The sequence below is a fragment of the Arachis ipaensis genome, chromosome B2 (assembly GCF_059453495.1).
Source record: "Arachis ipaensis isolate K30076 ecotype BB chromosome B2, ASM5945349v1, whole genome shotgun sequence".
NCBI lineage: Eukaryota > Viridiplantae > Streptophyta > Magnoliopsida > Fabales > Fabaceae > Arachis > Arachis ipaensis.
Window position 1 is genome coordinate 20066918 of NC_142437.1, and position 10332 is coordinate 20077249.

General features: G+C 31.6%; 1 pseudogene; it reads left to right on the top strand.

Moving 5' to 3' along the window:
- Positions 1-227: 227 nt before the first annotated feature.
- Positions 228-1845, top strand: LOC107628215 (scarecrow-like protein 23 pseudogene; annotated as a pseudogene).
- The last annotated feature ends 8487 nt before the right edge of the window (positions 1846-10332 follow it).

A 10332-nucleotide genomic window follows, 5' to 3' on the forward strand; every position in this document is an offset into this window, starting at 1 on the left:
ATATAGTCTTTTTTTTTTTTTTGTTATACAATACATATATATTTATGAAGGTTGTCAAATTTTTTAGTTAATTTCTAAACTTGTATGAGTGTATCATAAGTTTGGATCATCTAAAATTTTACAGGTAAATTCTATAGTTTGCGGATTGAGTTTTTTACATAATTCAAATTTACTTAAGTTTCACGAATTTAAGTGAACTCTTCTTCCATTTGATTAGTTTAATTTGTGTTTGACTCTATGATGAAAGTTGGGTTTGAGGTTGTTCATGGAAATTCAAACATGATCATCAACCGTTCCTCTATGCATGAAACTTGGGACTATTCAAATCTTGTTTCTTTGCCACCTCCAATCCCATCAATCCAATTTCCAATAAAGCCCTCACCAAATGAAAACCAACAAAATGAAACATGTGATTGGGTTGACAACATTGCCAAGCACCTTAATGTCAATGTTGATGAAGACTTACCACAACAAACAGCTAATGATGATGATAATAGCTTGTTATTATTGTCCAATAATAATCCTTCATCAATTCACCATCCCAACTTCAATCCAATAAGAAAAAACACTTTTTGGAAAACCCCATTTGATCCTTGCACCAATATTGACCCTCCTAGCACCAATAACTTTGGTCTTCATCATCAAGTTCAATCAAACACCTCAAATTTAGACCACAATATTATTATTAACGACAATAGTAGTAGTAGTAATAATAATAACAATAATATCCATGATCAAGGTTTGAATTTGATTACCCTTCTAATGGAATGTGCTGTGGCAATCTCTGTGGACAACCTTGTTGATGCTCAAAGGATGTTGTTGGAGCTAACACAATTGGCCTCACCTTACAAGGCATCATGTGCTGAAAGAGTTGTTGCATATTTTGCCAAAGCCATGAATAGTAGGGTCATGAATTCTTTTCTTGGTGTGTGTTCACCTTTGATTATTGATCACAAGAGCATTCATTCATCATTCCATGTTTTCAACAATGTTTCCCCTTTCATCAAATTTGCACATTTCACTTCCAACCAAGCAATTCTTGAGGCAGTGAATAGGTGCCAATGCATACACATCATTGATTTGGACATCATGCAAGGCCTTCAATGGCCAGCATTCTTCCACATTCTTGCCACAAGGTATGAGGGTCCACCCGAGGTCACAATGACCGGTATCGGCGCATCCATGGACCTCCTCGTCGAGACGGGGAAACAGCTCTCGAATTTCGCCAGACGGCTTGGAATGCCATTGAAATTCCACCCTGTCGTCGCGAAATTCGGGGAAATTGACGCATCTATGGTGCAAATTAGGTCTTGTGAGACGGTGGCGGTTCATTGGTTGCAACATTCAATGTACGATTCAACCGGGCCGGACTGGATGACCTTGAGACTAATCAAGGAATTGGAGCCAAGAATCATAACATTAGTGGAACAAGATGTAAACAATGGAGGATCATTCTTGGATAGGTTTGTTGGATCATTGCACTACTACTCAACACTATTTGATTCCCTTGGTGCATACTTGGAAATTGATGATCCTAATAGGCACAATGTTGAGCATGGAGTGCTGTCTAGGGAGATCAACAACATATTGGGCATAGGTGGACCATCAAGGAGTGGTGAGGAAAAGTTTATTAGGCAATGGAGGAATGAACTCATTTCAAGGAGCAATTGGTTTGTGCAAGTTCCAATGAGTGCTAATTCAATGGCTCAAGCACAATTGATACTTAATATGTTCTCACCACCACATGGTTATAGCCTTGCTCATGTTGATGGCACATTGAGGCTTGGTTGGAAGGATACTAGCTTGTACACTGCTTCTGCATGGACTTGTAATGCTTTTAATTAGCTAGCTACTCAAAATTATGTTATTTTATTTGAATATAGTTATTAATTTATTATCAACACATTATTTATTTTCTTTAGATAGAGCGAAAATATTTGTTAACAAAATAAATTAATTAAAAACATCTAAAATTTTTCTTGTTTTGTATTTATTAATGGCACGTAATTTAGTACCCCAAAATTATATGGAATTTTAGTATCCTCTAATTAAAAAAAAAAAAAAAAGAGAAAACGTTTGTATTTAATACCCCGTAATTAAGAAGAGAAAGAAGAAGGAGTATTAAAATTTTGTTATTGCTAAAATTGTTTGTTTTATTATTTTAATTTTAATTTATTTTATTTTTTAATTTACATTAAATTATTACAAAATTATAAAAAACAAAAAACAGAGTTAAAAGAATTCAAAAAAAAATTACTCTTTTAGGATTAATTTAAAATACTAAAATATCTCTTAATATTAAATTTATTTAATTTGAGTTAAAAATTTAATTTATTTACAAAAAAGTAAAACAAATTTATAATTAATTTTAAGAGAACAAAAATTTCTTTTTAAATAAAACCTATTTTATGTAGTATATATTTATGAAATAACAATAGAAATTTTTTATATAAATAAAATAAATATAAATTTTATGTATATAAACACAAAAATTTATGTTTTTTTATATTACTTATCTTATTTTAATATAATATAATTTGAATTAAATAGATTTATATTATATTCAAAATTTAAAATTTAATTTTTTTAATTTAAATTCTATTGGAGAGAAGGACAAATGATTAACAGAAATAGAACCACGCGTGGTGGCGAAGGAGGCTATAGGTGAATGCGTAGTTGGCGAGAATAAAGGCGGAAGCCTGGTAGAGCGTGGTGGCTAACGGATGTTGGTAAGAAAGAAGCAATGAGAAAAAAATGAGATATAGTGAGAAAGAAGCAAAGACAAATTAGCAACGACGTGGCAGTGTGGAGTCTGCAAGTTGGTGTTGCAGCGAGACCCGCATGGCGGCAAGCGACAATGTGTTGGTGTCGTGGCGGGACGTCGGCGGGTTGGTATGGTGATGGGGCCTTGACGGCCTTACGTGGTGGAGGCACGACGACGGTAAAACAAACAAGAGTGATGAACAGTGAGATGGCTGACTAACCTATAGAGGAGAAGAAGAGACGAAGATAAATAGAACAACTAGGTTATTTTAAATAAATAAATAAAATTTATTTTGATTTTTTTTTAAATTTAAATCTCATGGAGTTTTAAAACTCCAAACGTTAGAGGAGTATTGTAACAGCCACCCTCATTAATTATTGCTAGAATAAATAAAGAGTGAATACTCAATTCGGTCTTTGGTAATTTTTTCGAAGGACTACGAGGAGGCCCTCAAACAAAAGAAATATCTTTTTCAGCCCTTGATATTTAACTTCATGAGATTCGTTAGTCTCTATGTCAATGATTTCTTTTTAAAGTATAATTACATGACACGTTAATCACTAATGTATTCTCTATTTAATTTTTATAAATAAAAAGAATTTAAAAATCACTAATATTTCTTAATTTTACATAATAAATTTAGCTAATGTATTTAAAAAAGATAATAAAAAAAAACTAAATGGCCTTGATAATTGTCCTAAAAAGATAACGAAACTCTCAACAAAAAAGAATTTGTTAATCCTAATTAGTTCTTAATGGATAAATGAACGGCTTAACACGCTATGTAAGCTTATTCCGTTAATACCGATAGAAAATATTGACAAAGAGGTTAATCAGTCTCATAAAAATAAAGATCATGAGCCAAAAATAATTTTTTTTTTGTTAAAGACCTTATTGTCTTTCGTGATAATTATCAAGACCGTTAAAATTTTTTTTTATCATAAATAAATGTTGAATAAAACAAGTCTCAGCTTTTTTTTTTTTTTTTTATCTTTTTAGATAGAGGGTGAGTTTTTCTTACATTTAAAATTTACACTCTCATCTTATAATGAATAAGTGGTGTATGTGTAGATCTAGACTATGACCAAACTTAATTTAAATTAATTTAATTTAGGTTGGTCGAGTGGCCAACTCACTTGTCCTCTTAAGTAAGTGTCAGAGGTTCGAATCCTGCCTCAGATCCGTAACGAATTAGTACTTGACCTGTTGAATTAGAGGATATTGTAGGCAACCAAAATTAAATTCAATTAAAATTTGTTTTTTCTGAAGTGAGAATATTTATAAAGTAAAAATAAATTAAAAATTAATCATTATTATTAAATTAATTTGTGAAATTTACTTAGAACAAAAGTTATTAATTCAAACATGATTTTTTTTTTCATTTTATAGACTTTTTCACTTTGGAAAAGACAAATATAACTAAAAGTATTTGTAAGATAGATCTAGCTTAAACTAAAGGTCCAAGCTTCTTGGGTTTTGATCTTAGACTATGAAATGGGGTTAATTGGTTATAAAAGGAAATAAATGTATTCAGTTATATATATACATTATTAGATGGAGAATTGGGTTGTATACTTGAGAAAATTGATGACTAAACTTTATTAAAGAATTCTGTTGTTGTTGTGTACATGTGTACAATTTTATAAGATTTCTTTAAAATCTAGTGTGCTTTAGTTTTTGTCAAATTCCTCACTTTTTCTCGAAAATAAAGTTGTTGAACCAAAATATGATGAATCCATTAAATATAAGTATACCAAAAATTAAAATAAATTAAACAGAATTTTTGTCAACAGATAAGAATATTAATTAGATGCCGTTTAAGTTACAACTTACAACATGTTGGCAGTTGCTTGTCTGTCTAAAGATTAATTAATAAATGGATAAATTAGTAAATTTAAAAAAATTTAAAAATAAATAAATTTTCAAAAAATTTAAAAAAAATGTGATAAAACTAATTAAATGTTAAATGCATATTCTCAAAAAGAATTCTGGAGATGAGATTTTGATACCGTTTTTAACAAGAATAATTAAAAAAGAGATCTTTTTATTTTTAAAATTTAATAATTTTATATCAAGTGAATTATTTTTATAATTTTTTTTTGTAAATAGCCATTTTTTTTAAATGTTGAAAAAAGAGTTTTCAAAATTAATTAATACCCTATGGATTTTTATATGTAACTTTTAAAGGGTTATCTAAATATTTTTATAAGAATTTGAATTAAATTTACAAATTATATATTAAATACAAAAATTATATGCTACTTATAATTAAAAAAAATGATATTTTTATTATTTTTATCAATGATATAAACTTTCAGTTAATATTTTAGTACTTCATCCTCAATAAATATAACATATCATTCTAGGCCTAGCAAATAAATTTGATAAATAATATTGAACCTTTAATTAGACGATGTATATGTATTTCTTTAAGTGGTCCCAAAAATGTTATTTAAATTATTAGAAACACAACCACGAAAGCCATTTGTCAACATCTATGTTTCAATCAGCACAAGAATGAATTGTTCAGGGCTATATATCTATCATCCATCCTTTTTTGCTTCACAGATTAGCTTTGTTTACGTACATATACCTGAATAATCAATTAATTGTGTATGCACCATTCTGCCCTTCAAATTATTGACATTGAAATTATTATATTTGTAACATCCTATCATTAGCAGCTTTATGCTTAAATCATAATTCAATTATAATTTAGTGTTATGATATAAGATTGGGATATAAATACTTATATATAAAAAGAGATATTATATTAACAGATGAGACATGAACAGAAATATTGTATTTAGAGATATTGAATTATTATATTTTGTGTTCATCTTGATAAAAAAGATATAAAAACATTAACAAATGACACATATTTTTTTATTATTGTTGTTATTTTTTTATAATTATCTTTTTTATTATTATATTTTTCTTCTCAAATTTTTTTAAAAAAAGAATAAATTGGATTTTTATTTTTTGTTTTAATTTATCACCAAACAGAATATAAGAACACAAAATTTTGTGTTTCTGTCCTTTGTATCTTGTTCCCAGTGTCTTGTCTTGTCCTGTTCTTAGAAACAAACACAACCTAAAACTCGAGGAAGAGATAATTCGCCAATCGTTCACACTCGATAAGATACATAAGCGCATCGGAAAAAAGTAGATAATCAAAGCTCAAAGGAAGAATAAGAGTAAAGATACATATATATATATATATATATATATATATATATATATATATATATATATATATATATATATATATATATATACTAGTCTCGACTCGCGAAGATTAAGCCGGCTAGAGCTGTAACAGTAAAATAGTTTGGATAACATAACTTATCTCTCCAAAATACATCATAAGTCTCTAAAGACAAGACTTTAAAGTAATTACATCATGTAAGTTTTCAAAAGAGAAGGAGAGATTCTAAAATCAAAACAAAATAATAAGTCTTCTTCGCTTCTTTCCAAATAGACCTTCCGCTCACTGTGAAGCGCCAAGACCTGCATCTGAAAAACAAAAATTTCCGAAACGGGTGAGAACCCCCAACCCATGGGTTTCCAACAGGGCAATAATTCCAAATAGAGACTATATAAAATCACATGAACCCGCTAGGCAATCCTAATCTCCAATCATTCAAGGTTCAAGTCTAGGGTTCCTTCTAATCCGAACAAAGTAATAAACTAAATCTCAAATATATTAGTGATCTCTAAATCTCAGTTCTCCCCGATACGAGTCACCATCTCTCTAAATATCATAGTTTTCCAACCTCAATAATTCAATATCAAAACTTAGTCTCAGTGTTATCCATTTATTCTCAGTTTATCCACAAACCTCAATCACCACATCTCATCAATGACAACCCTCAGTGTCACCACTGCTAGCATAAGAGATCTCTCAGTTGTGCAGACATATACAAGACAATACAAAGTATATACAAATAGAGAGAACATATAAAGCAAATAGATCAATCAACATATAGATACAATTAATCAAGAAGACAAGCCAAAAATAATATGCACACCCAAACAATACACACAAATACAAATGATGCATGTCTGTTCTATGACCAATGAGCTTATCCGTCGGTTATAAGTCAAAACCCGATGTGTCCGGTAGCGAACCCTGAACAGTCCCTCGGTGCGTGCATCCCCAAGCTCGAATATAATGAGGGAATCATTCGGAAAGGTCTAAGTGCCCTCCACATCTTACGACAGAGGGTCAACAGTCTCAATTCCATCCTGGAGCAAGTGGGACAAAACCTCCATCCTTGCATCTATCTAGAAAGTTCAAATACCAACCTAGAGCAAGCAGGACAAAATCACAATCCTTGTATCTATCCGGGAAGCTCAAATACCGACCATAAACAAGCAGGATAAAATCACAATCATTGCATCTACCCTGGAAGCTCAAATACCATCCAGAAGCAAGAAGGACAAAACCACAATCCTTGCATCTTACTTCGAAAGCTCAAATATCAATCAAATTTGATCTTTTCATCCAATCATATCAACTTATTCTCATCGTCCTCTCGAATTAACTAAATTCATCATTCAGTCATATCAACTTAATCTCATTATTTAATCATATCAACCCGTTCTTGTCATTCAATAATCTCAACTAATTCTCATCATTCAATCATCTCAACTTAATCTCATTATTTAATCATATCAACTCGTTCTCGTCATTCAATCATCTTAACTCATTCTCATCATTCAATCATCTCAACTCAATCTTATCATTTCATCATCTCAACTCATTCTCATCATTCAATCTTCTCAACTCATTCTCGTCATTCAATCATCCCAACTCATTCTCATCATAGAAACTAGTCATTGGATCTCAAATAGGGGTTACAGAAGTGAAACAACGATTGAATAGGCAAAAACAGTTAAAAATAATCACTTTTGAAAAACAGGACAGTTGTGCGTACGCATGCCTTGTGCGTACGTGCAACTCCATTTTTGTGTGTGCGCATGAAACTTGCACGAAATCATTTCAATTCTATTTCGCCCATCATGCGTACGCATGACCTCAATTTTCTGCAATTTCTACAGAATTCAGTTTTTTTTATCCAATTTCAAACTCTCATAACTTTCTCTACAAAATTCATTTTTCTTTTATTCTTAGATGGTTTTAAAGATCTTTTCACTAGCTTTTATTTAAGATAAATCTCATCCAAATCTAAACTTCGAGTGCCAAGTTATGGCCTGTCGAAGTTGACTAAAAATTTATTTTACCAAATTCTCATAATCCATCAATTTCATAAATTCGCAATTCAATTCAATTCTAAACCTGTCCAAAACCATATATACACCTCCAAAACACTCATTCATCAATGCTCAACCATTCCAACCCTAAATTAACCCACTTCTAACTTTTTTAACCCATCGTATCAACATATTCATATTCATCAAGAACATACAACATTTATATATCCAATTTTCTAATCAACCAATAATCAATCATCACATTCTCATACAACAATTCACACCACTTACCTCAACTTACCACATAGGAAATTTTCTCACCCAATCACGACCTCCAGCCCAATTCCATATCCATTTCCATTATAAAATCAACCACATTTCATTTCATCACAATTTCAATCATACCAACATATATCACAATATTCAATTGCAATAACAACACATAACACTTCTCAATTCATCTAAAACTCATTATTTTCATTCTCAATTTCATACCAAAATATATCAACCAACACAACACTCATACTAACTATTATTTAAGCATATCAATAATCAATTCTATTCAACTTATCTTAGGGACAATTAACCTACGTTTTCACAAAACCTTACATAATGGCTACTCGAAACTACTACCCGTACTTTAATGTTGCAATTCTAAGTTTTCAAGCTCTCCCTTGCAAGATTTTACCAAGCCAAGCTCTCAATCACTCAATCTAATGTTATATTATACAATTTGACACAATATTAAAACTAGGAATTTCATAAATTGATGAACCAAGAGAAAAAAAAAGGTTTTTTACCTTTACTCACTGAAATTAGTGATGGATACCACCAAGAACATAAGCTAGAGAACCCCTATAACATCAAAATCACTAAAAATTCTCAATGCCCTTACCAAAAACATAATTTCAGATTTGAATGACAAAATGGGGCTGAGATTTTAAAGTACTCACTAAACTAACAAGATAGAATTGAAGAGAAGGAGACAAGCTTCGTGTGGCCGCAAACGGTACAGCGATCGGAGGTGCGTAGTAAAAGTTGTGGATAATTGAAGTTGAAGGAAGATAAGGTTTCATCCCTCTTTTCTCTCTTCTTTCATTTTCGGCTCTCTCTCACTAAATAGGGTGAATGTTAGCTGAAATCTCATTAAGTGTGGGTATATATATGAGAGCTTGGACCCAGTAAGGCCCAATTTTATTTTCTTAGTCCGTTGGCCTAATTTTGGGTCAAAACCTTTAAGATGTGCATTTTAATTTGCATCCTAAATATTTTTATTTCTCCAAATTATAAATATTAAATTTCTAATCCTTTTCATTCTCATTTAATTTATTTATTAGTCATCACTTAATTATTTAGTATTTTGCGGGGTTTTACATCCTACCCATCTTAATAAAAAGTTTGCCCTAAAAAATTTTCAATCGCTGAAATAAAACAGGTGAGGGTAGCACTTCTTATCTCAACTTTCCATTCCTTGATCCTCCGTCAACCCTCAAAACAAACTTATATCCCAAAACTTCTCTTTAACATCATAATAGCCCTAAAGTCATCAAAACTGCCACGCTTCTGTTGTGCCACTCTTATCGTTTGCCATCAAGAACTTATTTATTCACCTACTTCATGCAAGGCAAGTATCAAAGACTACGAATGAAAGTTTTCATTCTAGTATCATGTAAGGCAAGTAAAATCTTATTATTAATCTCGTATTTTACCTCGATTCAGAGTTTCTGACCTAGCAGCTTCACCTGCCGTTAGGGTGAAAACACGACCTTGCTGCCGTTGAGCTCCTCCGGCATTCTGACTCTTCTTCTCCGGACAATTTTATGACGTGACCAGCACCACCACAAGAGTAACATAAGCCCAAGCTTTACACGAAGTAGCGGGATGATAGCTTCCGCACCTCCTACAAGTCAAATCATTACAGGAAACTTGATCTTGCTTCCCTCTTTCTCTTTCTCGGTAATTGTTGTTATCGTTCTCTTGAAAATTATTCTGGACATGGTGGGGTTGTAGGGTGTAGCCCATCCTCTTAAAGTTTGGACCTTCACATCCTCTATTTTAGAAACCTCCACGATTATCCCTTGCCATTGAGCTCTTTTTGGAGCACTCCTCAACCATTCGGCTTTTGTTGACCAATTCAGCAAAGTTCTTGATCTCTAGAGGTGCCACAGCTCTCATTGTATCATCTTGAAGATCATCCTGATATTTAAGGCACTTCCACTCCTCGTAAGCTTCAAGCGTTCCTTGGAAAATCTTCGAAAAAGGACACAGATCCTTAAATTTGTTGGTATATTCTGCCACAGACATAAACCCTTACTTTAACTGTAGCAACTCCAACTCCTTAGCTCTCCTCG